This window comes from Chrysemys picta, chromosome 1, assembly GCF_011386835.1.
Source record: "Chrysemys picta bellii isolate R12L10 chromosome 1, ASM1138683v2, whole genome shotgun sequence".
In the NCBI taxonomy this organism is placed as follows: domain Eukaryota; kingdom Metazoa; phylum Chordata; order Testudines; family Emydidae; genus Chrysemys; species Chrysemys picta.
Genome location: NC_088791.1, coordinates 332,127,651 through 332,146,594, shown reverse-complemented (window position 1 = coordinate 332,146,594; position 18,944 = coordinate 332,127,651). Strand labels below are relative to the sequence as shown.

General features: G+C 46.8%; 1 long non-coding RNA gene across 1 annotated transcript in view; it reads right to left on the bottom strand.

The window, feature by feature from the left end:
* The window catches only part of LOC135980938 (uncharacterized), a 44,299-nt gene extending 25,949 nt beyond the window's left edge, over positions 1–18,350 (bottom strand). Inside the window, exon 1 of the long non-coding RNA XR_010597905.1 lies at positions 18,129–18,350. This is a non-coding gene — a long non-coding RNA (uncharacterized LOC135980938). The remainder of the gene's footprint in view (positions 1–18,128) is intronic.
* Between the last annotated feature and the right edge of the window lie 594 nt (positions 18,351–18,944).

Sequence of the window (18,944 nt, the reverse complement as noted above, 5' to 3'; positions counted from 1 at the left end):
TAGGAACTTTTGAAAATCCCATTACATCTTTAGGTGTATAAATGCCTTTGATAATCTGCCCCACAGTGCAAAGACTTTGGAGGTATAGAATGAAGAAAACAATTTTATTGCTCAGATATGTAGTAAAACACAGCCGTAAAAAAGTAAAACCAGCTGGTGCTATATATATATAGAGAGAGAGAGAGAGATTCCTTCTAGTTGAAGTGCATAAAACAAATATTCTGTTGCACAGAACAGGAATACTAAACTGCAGATATCAGAGGGGTAGCCATGTTAGTCTGAATCTGTAAAAAGCAACAGAGGGTCCTGTGGCACCTTTAAGACTAACAGAAGTATTGGTAGCATAAGCTTTCGTGGGTAAGAACCTCACTTCTTCAGATGCAAGTATAAAATTTATACTAACCTTTGTATTCAACATGATTAGGAAAAAGAAAGAGAAAACCTACTTTCAACACCTCCCCCCCCCCCCAAAAAAAAAAAAAAAAAGATTACAGCGAGGAAAATCCTTCCCTCAGTTATACTCATGCACACCGTCTGGAGTATGGAATGCGATTAAGGGTGTTTCCATGCTGAATAGAGTCCCTGCTGTTTTCCCTTCCACTAATAAGAAAAGGGGAAGCTACAGAAGCAGGAGCAGACCCACCTTAGCCTCAAATCCTCCAGCACTCCCTGCCAGGGTCAGAGCCCTGTTGTGATCCTCCCTCTCTCCGTGCAGCTCTCTGCCCCAGAGAACTCATTTCTATGTTTGCCAAAAGGCACAAAGGCTCCTTTTCCCACAGACGTAAACTCCTTTCTGCAAAGCCCACCTGCCTTTGTACCAGCAGCTGCTTCCCAGCAGCAGAGAGGTTTAAAATAGCCTCTTTTTTTCAGCCCATTGGAAATTTGCATTTTTGCTGTTGTCCCTCACATCAAATCCTTTTCAGTCCCCTAGCACAGTTCCTAGGTCAGCTTCTTCACTCCAGATACCTTCTGCTTGGGGCAGGGCACATCCCAGGGCACACTAGGAACAGGGCTTATACATTTTGATGACATTTGGATCTTTAGGCACCTAAATACCTTTAAAAATCTGTTTTTTAAGCACTTGGAGCCTAAGTCTCATAGGAAGTCAGTGAAAGTCCTATGTGTCTCATAGGAAGTCAGTGAAAGTCCTATGTGTCACTTTTTAAATGGAACTTAGAAATCTAAATCACTTAGGCACTTTTGAAAATTTTACTGTCTCTAAGTCACCCTAAACAGCTTTGAAAATCTCAACTCATCTATCATTTTACATTCTCCTTAACAGAGTTTGTAAATCACATGAATTCACAAGCTCACAAGAGCCCATCAGCACATTTCAAAGTGATGCAATTCAGTTTAAAGACTTTCTATCATTTATATGTCAATCCCCACAGCTCAGTTTACTTTTTAATGAATTGGGGGAAATATTTTAAGGCTGCTCCTCTCCATTTTTTGTGAATTCAATCCTTTTCTTCTGCCTACTGTTGTATTCGGAACCTTTCAGACCATTAAAAACTTAAATTAGTTCCCAGAGGACTGAGAGTAAAAACCACAGGCTGAGTTTGTCCAGAAAAAGCCTTCCCTGTTTTAAGTTCTCTATACAATTAAAAACTGGATCTCGTTTTGCATTTATGTCTATTAATGAGTAAAGTAATGGAATTAACTCTGCTTCTACGGCAGTGGAGGACACTACTCACACAAAGTGCGTTCTTAGTTTTTTTGGATAAACATCTCAACTCTAACTGAAGAAAGAACATAAAGAGAGATTAAGGAGCAGGTCCCACAACTGGTGTAAAATCAGCATAGCTTCATTAACTTTGGCGGAACTACCCCAGCTGATACCAACTGTGGATATGGCGCTAATTTTGTAGGCGGATTGGTTTTTCTCATATTCTCAAAGATTTATGGAAACTAATTTTTCCTTTATGAGCCCTCCTTTCAAGCATCTGCTATAAAGGTTCACAAATAGATTCTGTGTGCTACAACCGTAGTGCTTCCTTTTCCTAATAAGCATAAAATGTGTGGTGCAAACTGTCATCCTTAACATCTGTCATCCATCTTTAGCCCACTCTGAATAAAGATAGATTTTCCAAACGAGCTTTGTTTCCGTTTCCTTCCACATGCTTCCACCAAAGTGTTCTCTTCCCACCTAACCTCAGCTAGAAACATAAAATGTGAAATATGGGATGAGACCAAAGATCCATCTTGTCTGACATCTGACCCCAAGGGTTGCCAGGTGTCCGGTTTTCAACTGGAATGCCCCATCAAAAAGGGACCCTGGCAGCTCCGGTCAGCTCTCCTGACTGGGCTACTAAAAGTCCTCAGCAGCACAGCGTGGCTAAGGCAGGCTCCCTGCCTGCCCTGGCTCTGCATGGCTCCCAGAAGCTGCCAGCATGTCCGGCTCCTAGGCGCAGGGGTGGCCACAGGGGCTCTGCATGCTGCCCCGCCCTAAGCATCGGCTCTGCAGCTCCTATTGGCTAGGAACTGTGGCCAATGGAAACTGCGGGGGCAGCGCCTGTGGGGGTGGCGCCTGCCGGGCCTGCACTTGTGGGCACAGGCAGTGCGCAGAGCCCCTATGGCCACCCCTGCACCTAGGAGTCGAACATGACAGCCGCTTCCGGGAGCCGCCTGAGGTAAGTGCTACCCGGAGCCCGCACCCCAACCCCCTGCTCTAGCCCTGAGCCCCCTCTGCACCCAAACTCCCTCCCAGAGCCTGCACCCCCTCTTACACCCCAACCCCCTGCCCCAGTTCAGAGCCCCCTCCTGAACCCCAACCTCCTCATCCCCAGTCCCACCCCAGAGCCTGCACCCCCCAGCTGGAGCCCTCACCCCCTCCTGCACCCCAGCCCCTTGCCCCAGCCCGCTGAAAGTGAGCGAGTGAGCAAGGGTGAGGGAGAGAGAGTGACGGAGGGAGGAGGGATGGAGTGAGCGGGGGTGGAGCCTGGGAGAGGGGGCAGGCAGGAGTGGAGATTCGGGAAAGGGGCAGGCCGGGGGCAGGGCAAGGATGTTCTGTTTTCTGCAATCAGAAAGTTGGCATCCCTACCCAACACCCTCCATGCAGAATGCACCTAGCCATGGTGTATTGAAAATTGTAAACTGTCACTTTATAGATTCATAGATTCTAGGACTGGAAGGGACCTCGAGAGGTCATCGAGTCCAGTCCCTTGCCCGCATGGCAGGACCAAATACTGTCTAGACCATCCCTGATAGACATTTATCTAACCTACTCTTAAATATCTCCAGAGATGGAGATTCCACAACCTCCCTAGGCAATTTATTCCAGTGTTTAACCACCCTGACAGTCAGGAACTTTTTCCTAATGTCCAACCTAGGCCTCCCTTGCTGCAGTTTAAGCCCATTGCTTCTTGTTCTATCCTCAGAGGCTAAGGTGAACAAGTTTTCTCCCTCCTCCTTATGACACCCTTTTAGATACCTGAAAACTGCTATCATGTCCCCTCTCAGTCTTCTCTTTTCCAAACTAAACAAACCCAATTATTTCAGCCTTCCTTCATAGGTCATGCTCTCAAGACCTTTAATCATTCTTGTTGCTCTTCTCTGGACCCTTTCCAATTTCTCCACATCTTTCTTGAAATGCGGTGCCCAGAATTGGACACAATACTCCAGTTGAGGCCTAACCAGAGCAGAGTAGAGCGGAAGAATGACTTCTCATGTCTTGCTCACAACACACCTGTTAATACATCCCAGAATCATGTTTGCTTTTTTTGCAACAGCATCACACTGTTGACTCATATTTAGCTTGTGGTCCAATATAACCCCTAGATCCCTTTCTGCCGTACTCCTTCCTAGACAATCTCTTCCCATTCTGTATTTGTGAAACTGATTTTTTTTCCTAAGTGGAGCACTTTGCATTTGTCTTTGTTAACCTTCATCCTGTTTAACTCAGACCATTTCTCCAATTTGTCCAGATCATTTTGAATTATGACCCTGTCCTCCAAAGCAGTTGCTTTGGAGAAATGCTATCTGAGTTTTCTGGTCCTGTTTGCAGGTTAGGGAATTCTGTAGGGAAACTCAGGAACTGGGCCAGGCAGCCTAGAGTAAGGTGGGGTGAGTAAGGTGCCTCTCTGTTTTAGTGAGCAGCCTGCTTTGTCTTTATCTGTTCCTTTGCATTACCATTCTGCTTTCTAAGAAATAAAGTAGTGTTATGTTCCAGCCTTCCTGCAAGAGTCTTTTATGTTTTTATCTATCTTCTCGGTTGTATGCTGTAAAATATAACACTTTGATTCTGGCAAGCAATCAGTTGAAGCATGATTCCTGAATATATTTATTACCCTTGCTTGAATATCTATGAATGTTTTTAGTCTTTTGTCTCATTTTATGGACATAGTGGGCCTGATCCTAATTCTGCACTGCTTTGTGTCTTGTGTGGTCATTTGTACTTATACCACACACTGTGCCCTCATTTTGCATAGGTGTACATGACTACACAAAGTGCAAGACTATGTGGGGAGACGACCTTATCATCTTCTAAGGAATGGGCAAACTGACTCAGAAATTGCCCCAAGCCACTAAGCCTCTGCCCTTTTTTAGAGCCAAGCCTATCTGAGGTTCTGAAATATTCCGATAACATCTCACCCCATGTTCAGATGCCTTAATATTTCTGGCTTCTGGCAGGGACTGGAAACACTGAAATAACACGAGACTGTTCTCATGGGATTTCAGAGTAGGACTGAAAACAGAAGTGTCAGAAGTCTTCCAGCCCAATTTTACAGTTTCAAGGGAATTGGATAAACATCTATGATGCACAAAAAGTTTTGGATGTGACCAATTATGTCTGCTCCTGTCCAAGTGAACTACCTGCTAGCACTTTGTCTTTATTTTCTCAACTTCATTTTCTGGTTAGCCTCATGTATAACTTGGTCGATTGTCCCTTTCTCCCCAAAACATACACCACACAAACACACTTTTCCTTGCTTCCCAGTGAACATACCCAGGACAAAGAGTGCATTTTTATGCTGAGTTTGAATGGCTTTCTCATAAAGAATATAATGAATAAAATATATAACTATGAAAATTTAATGCTTCAATGCCCTTATGAAAACTTTCATCTATGCTTTTATGTGTCCAAAAAGTATAATTTGTTTCTGAACCTATAGCCAAAGGAATATTAAACAATGCTCTGAGGTGGTGCAGCTGCAGCTATTTTAATTCTCATAGAAATTGCAGCGCATAAGTCAGTCTTGAAAAGCAAAGAGGAATCTTTAGAGGGGAAGGGTCTGCATACTAATAGACATGAACCGGCCATTTCTATATCAAGTGAGTGAGTCCGAATTGCAAAGACTCTTTTGCTATTTAGAAATGAACGTATTGTCTTCACAGAGGGGACAGTTGTGGGCAATAGAGATGTCAGCACATCACAAGAACCTGTGTTAGAAAGGCAGGCTACGGGAGTTGTTGAAAACTTTTTGTCATTGGAAACAAGATATTATGGCTTAAACTAAGAGTCTCACAGTGCTAAGGCATTGATAGTCACATGTATTAAAAATTCAGTAACAAGGCATTTAAAAAAACTGGGGAACAGCATCTAAAATGTGGAAACTAGAAGTAATTAGATAACTCAGGCCCCAAATCTGATCCCAGTAGTAATGCCAGAGTAAGAGGACTTTTCCCACAAGAACTATGCAGGCCTTGAGGGGGTAGGATCCACCCCCAGGCACTTACAGAACTGGGCTTCCAAGCCTGTGAGGCAAAATAGTGGATTTCTTCCACTGATCCCCTCCCATCCCCCAAGGTTTTCTGGCTATGACTCCACCCATATTCCCCATGTGAGGGTGGGGAGGGGAAGGGGAGCAGAGTCCCATCTCCTACAGCAGGGATCGGCAACCTTTGGCACATGGCCCATCAGGGAAATCTGCTGGCGGGCTGGGATGGTTTGTTTACCTGCAGCATCCAAACCAGCTGATTTCCCTGATGGGCCGCGTGCCAAAGGTTGCCGATCCCTGGTCTAGGTTTACTTGGTCCTGTCTCAGTGCAGGGGGCTGGACTTGATGACTTCTTGGAGTCCCTTCCAGCCCTACATTTCTGTGATTCATTGGAGTTACACCAGCTGAAGAGGTGGCCCACAGTACTGTATGCACCGTATAATGCAGTGAGCCTCAGAATACAATTAAATCTGCTGTGAGGGTTACATTTGTGTCTGGACAGGCCATTGGAAGTCAGAAATTCTATTATTAACGCTGATGTTAAGGTATCAGTGGCCAGCCATGGAATATAAAAAGACTCACAATTTTAAAATAGATTTTGCTTATCATAACATAACCAAATAGCATTTTACAAAAATTATAAACCAATTCCTACCAGTCAATGTTGTGAATATGAAGCTTTTGTCTGAAAGAGTATAACTGTAATTTTAGGTACCTTAAATCTCTGTATCCCTTGTATTTCCTTTTCCTGCAGCTATACATGATAATCTGCAGGGGCTCATTCAGTTAATGCCTCACAGATGAAATCCTAGCCACACAGAAAACAATGGGAATTTTTCCATGGACTTCAATGAGAGCCAGCTTTTTCACCCCAGTTTTCTCAGCTTCTAACTACAAAGTTAACACACCAACACACAGGACCCTCCAACCCTTACAGAGCACAAGAAAGTAGTGATGCAGACACAGAGTAATGTGACAGAACACCTGTGCAAATATATGCAGGGATTTTTATAGATTTATAAGCCTTTAACATACTGTCAGACAAAGTTACAATAACTGGAGTACAAAACTCTGGAGCAGGCTTCCAAGGGACTCCCATTCATTGGAGGATTTTAAGAACAGATTGGACAAACACGTGTCAGGGATTGTCTAGGTTTACTTGGTCCTGTCCCAGTGCAGGGGGCTAGACTTAGTGTCTTCTCGAGGACCCTTCCATCCCTACATTTCTATGATCCTATGATGACAGGTGACACAGAGAATTCTCATGCAAAGGCTGCTCTAGTTATAGGCAAACTCGGCAGCTGCCATGGGTGGCAGATTTCTGGGAGAAGTGATTTCACATGGTGCCACAGACCAGGCGTGGGAACTGTAGAGTGCTCGAACAGGTACTGCTCTAGCTGCGCCGTGTAGACCCTGCTGTTGTGAACTACGTTGATGTTATCTGTTCAGGCAGCCAGGGTCTTCTGCAAGGTTGGGGGGCAGCTCTGGGCCCCCAGAAGGGGCGGGGCCTTGCATGGAAGGGGCGGGACTGGGGACAAAATCCTGCAGCCAGACCTTCAGCACTGCCCGATCCACATTGCCTGGGGCTTCGGCAGCGGTTTGAAGGGCCAGGGCATCCAGCCGCTGGCGTGGTGATGGCAGCAACAGCCAGGAGCCCCTGGCCCTTTAAATCACTGCTGGTGCCCTGAGGCAGCGGCAGCAGGGACCAGGAGCCCTTTTAAAATGCCGGGCCCCGGGACAGCTGCCCCTTTTGCCCTCCCCGCCCCCATCAATGGCTCTGCTGGTATGGTCGGCACTTTCTTACCGGTAGACCGGACCAGCTTACTTTCACCTCTGGGCAGGCCACAGGGCACCTCCACATGCACAGTGCAGGGGCACCACATCTGAGGGCAGGAAGGAACAGCAGAGAGGAGCCTCCCCTCTCGCAGGGTTAGCCAGGTAAGAGGCAGGGGCAGCTGGGCACCTGTTCCCGTTAGATGTGTGCATGGGGGGGGGGGAGAGTGAACCAGGAGAACCCCTGCCTCCTACAGGCATCTAGCACCCTCCACACCTGCCCAATTCCCCAGCCTCCCACAGGCAGCCAGTGCACCACTGCCCCTCTAAACACCCATCACCCATGCCTCACCTGCCTCGCACACCATCTCCCTTGCCTGCCACAGGCATTCACTGCCCCCAGACCACCTGCATCCTCCCAGACATGCCTTACCCTCCAGCTCTCCCCAGTCTGGCCAGTTTAGCTGGCTGGACTATCCCCCTCCTGTGGTGAGGGACAAGGTGCCCATAGCCCTGGAACAACCTAAGCTGCAGTTGGACAGGAGCCTGCCTGTGGTCTCCTCTTCCTCCTCCTCCACTCCATCCCCCTGCAGGAGGAGCCCGAGCCCCCACCTGTCCCCTGGCTCCCTTGCCTCCCAAACTGGAACCCCCCAACCCAGGTCCGTGGGTAAGTGCTAAGGCTGCCACGTTCTCTGCCCCACAATACAGGCTTTCTGGACTGAGGCAGCACACTGAAGTTTTGCCTAGGGCAGCAGATTGTCATTAGCAGCCTCTGTTCCCATGGTGAAAAGGCTGGGCCTAGTTTTCCACTCTCTTACACCAGGTTTTCATTTCAACTCCATTGACTCATTATAGATTCCAACAGGTGGTTCATACCGATGGCTTATAAGCATCTCTAACACCTTCTACTGATGGGCTTATATATGACATTCTTGTCATGTCTGTAACATCCTTACAACATCTATTAATGATTTCTTACCCCTTTATAAGTTATTTACAAAAAGAACCTTAATATAAAGTGTAATCAGTGTAAAAAAACCACTGGTTTATTACTTTAATATGAGAGGTCTCCATGGGAATGTGGTTCATGTGCTTTATTTTTCAGTTTAGTTTTAACATATCTTTAGACACAGTTGTGGTATGTCCTAACAGATTTCTATCAGACATGCCAAACCCGCAACAAACAAACAAACAAACAAAAAACCCAATGCATAAATTGGGCTTTTTTTTTGCCTTAATTGGCCTGTGAGTTGCTTGTTGGCTAGTTTTTGGCTTGTTGCTTCTTTTTTTTGATTGGGTCCCAGCAAGCAGGGGTAAGGGGGGGCAAGCGGGGGCAAGGGACAAGCAGAGGTAAGGGGGGAGAGAGTCAGGAGTGCACAGTCGGCCCACCACAGCCCCAGTCTGCATGCTGGAGGGATCTAGTCACAGAGAGTGTTGGGGTTCTTAGGGACTGGCTTGTTTTGGCCTTGTTTTGAAATGGGATTAGCTTGATTTTTGGCTTATGGTGAAAGTCGGGGTGCTTATTTACCACGTGAAAGTTGGCCATTGTGATTTCTATCATGGTACTTTAGTTGGTTAGTAACCCCAAAGACTTCAATAGAGCTGCTACTGATTCACAGTGTAAAGGCAATCAAACACAGACCCAGGAGTTAGGAATTAGGGACTCTGGGTATGTCTACACTTCAATCAGACACCCAACAGATTTAATTGCAGTGTAGACCTTCAAGCTTTGGTTGCAGGCCAAGCACTGGGACCATCCCACCTCTCAGGGTCCTAGCAGGGCCGTCCCTACTCATATGCAAAGTATGCAGCTGCGCAGAACACCAGGAAATTTGGGGCAGGAGCAGCTGTGTGGTGCTCCTGCCCTTGCCCTGCCTTTTCCCCATGACCGATTTTAACTCTCATCTATATTTCTTTCTTTTTCTGAATAAACCTTTAGGTGATGCTAAAGGATTGGTAACAGCATGATTTATGGGTAAGATCTGACTTGTATATTGACCTGTATCTGGGGCTTGGGCCTTTGGAATCGGGAAAACTTTTTTTCTTTTACTGGGGTATTGGTTTCATAATCATTCATCCCCATAAGGAGTGGTGCTGGTGGTAAACTGGACTGTCTGAGGGAATTGCTTATATGACTTCTGATTAGCCAGTGGGGTAAAACCAAAGTCCTCTCTGTCTGGCTGGTTTGGTGTCCCTTAGTAATAAAGGAGCCCCAGCCTTGGGCTGTGGAGGCTCTGCTCCAAGCAATTTCTCCTGAATTGATACTCTTAGTAGTGTCCCACCAAAGGCAGCATTGTTACACCTTAGGCACTGTAACACTGAGTCCTGCCACCTAGTGGATTCACATCCCTGAGTTAGGTCCCAGTCTCCCTATACCAGGGGTCAGCAACCTTTCAGAAGTGGTGTGCCGAGTCTTCATTTATTCACATTTAAGGTTTTGCATGCCAGTAATACATTTTAACATTTTTAGAAGGTCTCTTTCTATAAGTCTATAATATATAACTAAACTATTGTTGTATGTAAAGTAAATAAGGTTTTTAAAATGTTTATGAAGCTTCATTTAAAATTAAATTAAAATGCAGAACCCCCCCAGACCAGTGACCAGGACCCGGGCAGTGTGAGTGCCACTGAAAATCAGCTCGTGTGCCGCCTTCAGCATGCGTGCCATAGGTTGCCTACCCCGCTCTATACAATGCATCAGGAGAGTTAGCCATCTTAAAAGGGGACTCACAGAAGCCAGCACACTAAGCAGGAGCTCCCTATGGTAGCCAGTGGGAAATGCCGAGGAGGGGGTGGGGCCTAATCTCCACTCTTCAAAGGGAGGGAGGCACCTTTCTTCACGTGGGATTCACTGCTGGCATTAGGGCTGATCTACAGGAGCGGCGCCAGGGCTTTTGCCGCCCTAGGCGGCAGCACTCCTCCTCTGAGCATTCAGGGGGCCTGGGGTCTTCGGCAGCAGGGGTCCTTCTGCTCCGCGTCTTTGGGGCACTTCGGCGGCAGGTCCAGGAGCAAGTGAAGGACCCGCCACCGAATTTCCGTCGAAGATCTGGAGCGGAAGGACCCCCCGCCACTGAATTTCCACCGAGGGTGGCAAAATGCAGCCCCCCAAATCTTGCTGCCCTAGGCGACTGCCTAGGGTCACCTGGTGGAAGCACCAGCCCTGCTGACCTAGTTTAAGTCACCTCCCAAGTGAGTTCCCTAACCACTGGCCTATAGGGTGTTCTAGGGTGAGGCTTGCTCAAATGCTCCTATTCAAGTGGTTCCACTTTGTATAAATAATTAAATATTCAGTGGGCCAGACAGAGCATGTGAATATAGCCCAGTGGTTTGGGTGCTCACTTGGGAACAGCAAGACCTGTGTTCAAATCCCTGCTCCAAATCAGGCAGAGTGGGGATTCAAACCTGAGTCTCCCACAGCCTAGGTGTGTGTGCTAGCCACTGGGTTTTTGAGTATAAAGGGGCAGGGGGCACCACCATCACTGCATTGGTGTGCACAGAGCATGCCTATGGGATTGGGCACTGCAGGTAAGATAGGTGGAGGAATATCTAGTGTGTGAATCCACCCCAGGGCTTTGGCAGCTCAGCATCATCAGGACTTGGGTGGCTTTGTGCCTGCCCACTGGTGGAAACCTAGATGCCTAGGGAATTTAGGTACCTCTAGGATTAGATGGCAGCTGAGCATGGGTTTAGGGCATACAAGTGGTACCTCAGTGTTGGACTTATGTGCCTAAGTCCCCCTGGTGGATCTAGCCCCAGTGTGTCTTTTCAATGAGCCTGTTCATTCCATCAGCATCTATCTCTGCAGCAGGTCTCAGTGTAATAGTTATAATGTATTATTATTTCAAATTGCTGTGTATATATTTTTACATTACTTTCCAGCTAGCATGGCTGAGCTGCTGTAATGACTTATAATGAGAGTTCCTAGCTAAGTGGAGTCAGAAAAAGTTTCACTTTTCAGGCTTCTGGACTCTAAATAATTTCTCTTATTACCCCTGGAGTTAGCCACCTAGCTGCATTATCATACATTTCCTAGAATATGAATGACAGTACCTCAGATAGTCAGAGTTATATTTGATAACCATCATGCTATTTCCTTCCAATATGTCCCTCGGCTCTGTGTAGGGGGTGGAGGGGAGAGCATTGAGACGGTCCAGCTGCATTTTTCTCAGCCAAGGCCATATTGTACCTTCTGCTTCCATGAGTACTGGGAAGGTGAAGGGAGAGGATAGGATCTCAAAGAAGTTGGACCAGCCCAGAGCCATGGAGGTGGTTTTGTTCCCCCCATCAATCCTATGGAGATCTTGTGGGTAAGTTAACGCTGAACCTGTAGGCATTCCCTTACCCATGTTTCCATTCTGTGCTTGGGATCCCCTTACCCCATTTGCAGAGCACCCAGTTCAAGCAACTAGTAAGGAAGTCCCTGTGAGTTCCTGAAGAGGACAGAGAGGCAGTGGTAGCCTGTGCAAAGATACAGGACCTCTGCACAAATACCCCACGCCTTTACGGATGCCAGTGGATTTACACGGATCTTGGGGCTCAATGCGCTGGTTTCAGAGAACAAACACCATCCGCCAATGGGAAAATGTATGGAAAAATCCATGAGAGGAATCTCACAGAGTTCCCTTTCCCTTATGTGCGTGTAGCTTTCAGCTAATAAGAGAAGATGGCTGGAATCACAGGCGCCGACACCGTGGATGCTCTGGGGCTGGAGCACCCATGGGGAAAAAATGGAAGCCCCTCTATCAGCCGCCCTCCCTCCTGCCAGCAGGCCCTGCTGATCAGCCTCCGCCCCCCTCCCTTCGCCCCCGCACATTGGAAAGTCGGTGCCTGTGGCTGAAATCTGCTTAATTTCACAGCCAGCATTCACTGGAATGTGCCAAATACAAGAGACTGATAGACCTAAGTACCATTCAGAATTTTGCTTTTGGTTGGAACTGAGTGACAGAGAGAGGCCCTGAAGCATTTAGAGTGCCACCTGCTGCTCCAGCTGGGAGTTGTACCAGCTTCGTGCCTCTGAGAGGCTCAGCTTAGAGCTGAGCAAAACACTGAATTTCCATCCCATGGGAAATTCCAATATTAAGACATTTGGTTTTGTCCAAAATTGGGACTGAAAAGTTAAAATATTGAAATATTTTGGGGAACAGCAATTCCCAAAATATTTTGATCTGGAAATAGGCAACAATTTTATTCAAATCAGTTCAGTGTCCCTATTATGTTCCTTTGCCTCATGGGAGTTATAGTTGTGGTGCCTCAAGCCTGCATTCTCCCATACAAACCAGGCTCCAGGGCATGACTACATCTCCCATGAGTCATCAGCAAGTAAATGACTCCTATGATACTCCATGCAGCTTGATCAGAGCCTGGAGAGACTCAGTTGCACCATGGGAGATATAATCTCCCCCATCTCATAGGGGAGAATGAGGCCCCGAACTGCAACTCCCATGAGGCAATGTGACACAACAAGGAAACGTAGTTTAATGTTGAACGGACTCAAATCATAACATATTGGGTCAGTTCAACAAACTGAAATATTTCAGTTTGCATCAAACAAATCCTAAATGGAAATGTTCAGTTTTCCCAACAGTAAATCAATTTTTTTTTAAACTTCAATTTTTTTGAAACTGCATTTTCTGTCAAAAAATCATAAGAACATAAGAATGGTCATATGGGGCCAGACCGATGGTCTGTCTAGCCCAATATCCTGTCTTCCAACTGTGGCCAGTGTCAGATGCTTCAGAGGGAATGAACAGAACAGGGCAATTATCAAATGAACCATCCCCTGTCATTCAGTCCCAGATTCTGGCAGTCGGAGGTTTATGGACACCCAGAGCCTGGATTTGCAGCCTTGACCATCTTGCCTAGAAGCCATAGATGGACCTATCCTCTATGAACTTATATAATTATTTTTTGAATCCTGTTATACATTTGGCCTTCACAACATCCTCTGGCAATGAGTTCCACAGGTTGACTGTGAATTGTGTGAAGAAGTTCTTCCTTACCTTTGTATTAAACTTGCTGCATATTAATTTAATTGGGTGACTCCTGGTTCTTGTGTTATGTAAAGGCGTAAATAACCCTTCCCTAGTCACTTTCTCCATACCAATCATGATTTTATAGACTTCTATCATATACCACATGAGTTGTGTCTTATCTAAGATGAACAGTCCCAATTTTTTTAATTTCTCCTCATGGAAGCTGTTCCATACCACTAATCATTTTTGTTGCTCTTCTCTCTACCGTTTCCAATTCTAATATATCTTTTTTTGAGGTGGTGCAACCAGGACTGTATGCAGTATTCAAGGTGTGGGTGTACCATGGATTTATATAGTGGCATTATGACATTTTCTGTCTTATTATCTATCCCTTTCTTAATGGTTCCTATCTTAACATTCTGTTAGCTTTTTATTGACTTCTGCTGCTTGCTGAGCAGATGTTTTCAGAAAATGATCCTCAATGACTCCAATGACTCTTTCTTGAGTGGTAACAACTAATTTAGACCCCATCATTTTGCATATACATTTGGGATTATGTTTTCCAATGTGCATTTCTTTGCACTTATCAATATTGAATTTCATCTGCCATTTTATTGTTCAGTCACCCAGTTTTGTGAGATACATTTGTAACTCTTCGCAATCAGCTTTGGACTTAACTATCTTGCGTAATTTTGTGTGGTCTGCAAATTTTGCCACCTTATTGTTCACCCTCTTTTTCCAGATCATTTATGAATATGTTAAACAGCACAGGTCCCAGTACAGATCCTTGGGAGACTCCACTATTTCAGTGTAAAGTTCCCAACCAGCACTAGTTCGGATGTATTTTATGCTAGTGCATCACACAAGGAAGTGCACTTTCAAATGATCTAGGAAGCAATAAAACTCCTTGGCTTACCCCCTTTTGCTTTTAGTTAATTTAGTAGTTCTCGAGGTGGACATCACACCCAACTGCATATATTTTATACCATATTGATACTTGACTGAAGTCACCAGCTTTGCTTTTACACTGCTGGAATTCCTTTGACTTCAGTAGAATACTTCTGATTTACGCTATAGCAAGACATACATGTGGCATACTGGTTCATTGTTCCCAGATTCACCAGTGTAAAACAGGAGTAACACCATTGAAGTCAAAGAAGATACACTTGTATGACAACTGTGTAAGTGAGAAGAAAAACAAGCACATTGTCTACTTTTTAAATTTTGATGGGTTAATAATTGCTATTGAAGTTTATATCATATATTCATTTTCAAAAATGTTCCTCAGGTAATATCTTTCATTGGACCACCTTCTGTTGGCGAGAGAGACAAGCTTTTGAGCTACATAGAGCTCTTCTTCGGGTCTGGGAAAGGTACTCAGAGTGTCACAGCTAAATACAAGATTGAACAGATAATTTAGTATAAGTAGTTAGCACATACAGATGCTCCCCGACTTACGCAAGAGTTCTGTTCCGGAATGACTTGCGTAACTCAAATTTTGCATAAGTTGTAAACGTATACCCGACCATTACGCAAAAAAACAAAAACAAAAACAAAACACTATTTCTATCTTACGGAACATTTTCCGTAAGTGCGGATTTGCGTAAGTCGGGTTTGCATAACCCGGGGGGCATTTGTATTCTAAGGGACGATTCAAGATGAAGTGACCCATTAACACCCCTGTAGTCATAGGACAAAAAGGGGGGCAAGTAGATTACAGACTGTTGTAATAAGCCATAAGTCCAGTTTAGTTATGTACATCATTGGTTTTGTGGTGCAATTGTCCAGAAATTCTTCTTCAAGTTGGCCCATGAAGAGGTTGGCATGTTGTGGAGCCATCCTAGTACCCATAGCTGTTGCCATGGCTTGGTCAAACTGTTTGTTGTTGAATGTATAATTGTTATGGGTGAGGATGAAATGAATGAGTCTGGTGATGAGTTTGGGGTGGGTATCTGAGGGTTGCCCATTGTCTTGTAAATATTTGAGGCAGAGAGCTATGCCATCACTGTGAGGGACGTTGGTGTATAGGGAAGTGACATCCAAGGTGGCAAGGATGGTCGGAGGGAGGTTGTTAATGTTGCAGAGTTTGTGGAGGAACTTCATTGTGTCCTGGAGGAAGCTGACCCTTTGGGGGTGAGTGGCTTGAGGACGGTTTCTAAGAGTCCTGAGATTCCTTCAGTAAGAGTGCCAGGGCCAGATATGATGAGTCTGCCTGGGTTCCTTTGTTTGTGTATCATAGGGAGTATGTAGAAGGTCCCTGGGGTCAGTTCATGGGGGATGAGTTTGTAGAGTTTCTCCTGGAGTTGTGCGAGGAAAGATTTGAGGATATCCTAAAATTCCTGGGTAAACAGTGGTGTGGGGTCTTCTTTGAGTTCTTTAGAGTAAATGGTGTCAGAGAGTTGTTGGTTGGCCACATCCATGTAGTCAGCACTGTTTACTAAAAGATATTACCTCACCCACCTTTTCTAATATCCTGGGTCTGACATGGCTGCAACAGCATTGCATACATACTTCCATTATGACATTGTTCAGGGGAGCAAGGGGGCATAAGCCCCGCATACAAACTCTCTTGCCCATTTTACCCATTCAGCCATTCTGTGTACTGGGGTGATAGCAAGATCAGGACAATTGAGATGCACTAACTCCCCCATCCCTCCAGGGTGGGCAGGGAAAGCACAGAAGGGTGGGGAACATACTCACCAGTGCAGCTAATCTGATGCAGAGGGGGAAATAATCTGTGCCTCTCCAAGGTCTGCTAAAACTGACTTCAATTAAGCTATTCTTGATTGACACTGATATGAGATCAGAATCAGACTAATTCCTAGCAGTTCAAATCTAAACCTTGAGTTGAGAAAAATAAAATTAGGGTCAAATTTTCAAAAATGCCTAAAGTCAATGGGATTCATGACTAAGTGATTTAAGAGCCTTTTTTGTAAAAAGTACCCTTTGTCTTTTTCTGCTACGTGCAGCTCTCACTCTGTGAGCCCTAGAGCTGGTCAGGAATGGAATTGCTGTTCCATAGGAAATTCTGACCTGTTGAAATTTGTTTTCTTTCTGAATTGGAGAGGATGGCTGAAATTTCCTGAAGAACAAAAATTCTGAAATAATTTGACTTACAACCGCCAAAATGTTTTGTTTCAATAATGTCCAATTGTTTTAAGGTAAAAACATTGTATTATAAAATATATTTTAATATAAAAGTCAAAATAAAATGAATAAAAATGGTCATTGCAATAAAACAGGTTACCTTTTCAAAATGGAACAAGAAAGTCAGAACTCTTTGTTTTGACTTTTTCCTGTTGAAAGTTCTGAAGAAATTGATGTGTTCATAGAATATCAGGGTTGGAAGGGACCTCAGGAGGTCATCTAGTCCAACCCGGTGCTTAAAGCAGGACCAATCCCCAGGCAGATTTTTACCCCAGTTCCCTAAATGGCCCCCTCAAGGATTGAATTCCCAACCCTGGCTTTAGCAGGTCAATGCTCAAACCACTGAGCTATCCCTCATGAAACAGTTCAATTTTGACAACACTGCATTTTCTGACAGAACAGAGTTACACCAAAAGCATTTCGACCAGCTCTAGTGAACCAATAGGAAGCTGCCTCCAGCCAAAGCAGGGCAGCCATATCTCTCATCTCAGCTATGTATTAATTTAAAAACTGGGGGCAGTCTTGCTCCCCTGGGGAGATTGACCACTGACTTCAGTTTGGAGCATGATCATGCCTATGGCTGGAACTACTGAAGTAGGATTATTAAACGCAAGTAGATTCTTTTATTCCACACAGCCCCCCTCCCCATCACAAACACACATGCACACATTTAAAAAAAAAATCCGAACCAATTGAACCCTCCCCGTGTTACTTTTAACTGTGCAACTTTGAAGTTGCATTAAAAAGCAGGAAGTGCAGCTCTTAGATTCCATCTCCAGCATGGGGATAGAGCAGTGGCTCTCAGACCTGTGGTTCAGGAACCAAATTAGCAATCAACACATTACCCAAAAGGGCCACAGTAGTGGGACTTCATTGTTTCGTTTAATATTTGATATAGATTATTCTAAGAGCAAAATGACTCACCAAGGATTATTATTTTATCAACTACAATTAGTTAATAACCTAGTACAAGCCTCCTGTTTGGTTAATCACTTAGACTGGTTACTAATTAAATCACTCTGTGGTTTAACATCATGTGCAAAGAGCTCCAGGACCAGGAGACACAATAAAGAGCCACTTGCAGCGCCGGCGCCTCAGGCTGAGTATCGCCTGGCTCGAGTCTGTGATCTGCCTCCCAGGAGAGGAGACGTTCAGACACCTGCCTGCTAGACTGACTGCCACCAGCGTCATTGCCAAGTGGCCACCCAGGCTGCGCGCTGGGGCCGGACAGGGGGAGCTCGGGCTCAGCCGTGCCCCCTTCCAGCTCTGTAGTCCCACTGCAACCCACCGCTGCCCCTTTCACTCTGGGGAGCGGACCCTGCCTTGCGCCTCCGCCTGGGGCGCCCCGGGCAGCCAGCTCCTGCGCTGGGACCTGGCGGCTCCAGCCTGCCCCCGAGGAGCTGCTGCTGCCCGGGGAAGCGCTGCCCTGCGCTCCGTGGACCACGCCAGGCTCGGGCCAGCCCTGCCCAGGCGGGCTGATGCCCCTTGCCGAGACTCGCTGGGGCTGGCGCTCTGTGCCGGGAGCGCTCCGGAGCGGGCTCCTTCCCCGCAGCTGGCCCCGCGGCGGCGCCCCACTCACCCGTCAGGCCGGAGGCAGTGAGCAGCAGCAGCAGCAGCCAGGGGACCGCCGCGCCTCCCAGCACCGGCGGCATCTCCGCTGGTTCCCGGCGCCAGCCCCGCAAGAAGTGGCGGGGACGGGAGCGCAGAGCTGGAGCGAGCCTGGTGCCCGCGGCGCGCCGTGAGGGGCACAGCTGGGGAGGGGGCTGAGCCCGCTGGGGGGGAGCGGGAGGCTGCTCTGCCCATCCCTTCCCTGGGAGGTACTGGGGTGGGGGGAGGGGCTGCGATGGCCGTGGGCCCCTGGGTGCATTCAGAGGTGCCCCCGCACCTGGGGAAGGGAGGGGAGTGCTCCAGACCCTCCCCACCGGTGCCTCCCTCTGCTCCTTTCTCCCTCCCCCAGGGCTAGCCTGAGTGACGGGGGGGAGGGGGGATTCCCCAGTAACTGGCCTGGGCAGGTGGGGCAGTGCTCAGGTAACCTGACTGGGTCTCCAAGCAGGGGCAGTGAGAGCGGAGCCTGCCTCTGCTCCCCTGCCGGGGGGCTGCAGGGAGCCTTGCCGGGGAGGGACTATCTCCAGAGGAGTGGGGTGGGGAAGCATCAATACAGCCTAAACCCTAAGCACCTCGGTATAACTCTGTCTATTTCAGCAACACTACCACAGGTGAGCCAGACTAAGCCCCGCTCTGTCTTTGTCAGCGTCCATGAGCTGGCAGCTGGTTCACCAGCATCACATAGGGCAGCGGTTCTCAACCAGGGGTCTGCGGGGCCGCGAGCCCTTTCGGGGCGGCCCAGAGTCCCGCGGCTGAAACCCGCTTCCCCGAGCCCCAGCGCTGAAACCGG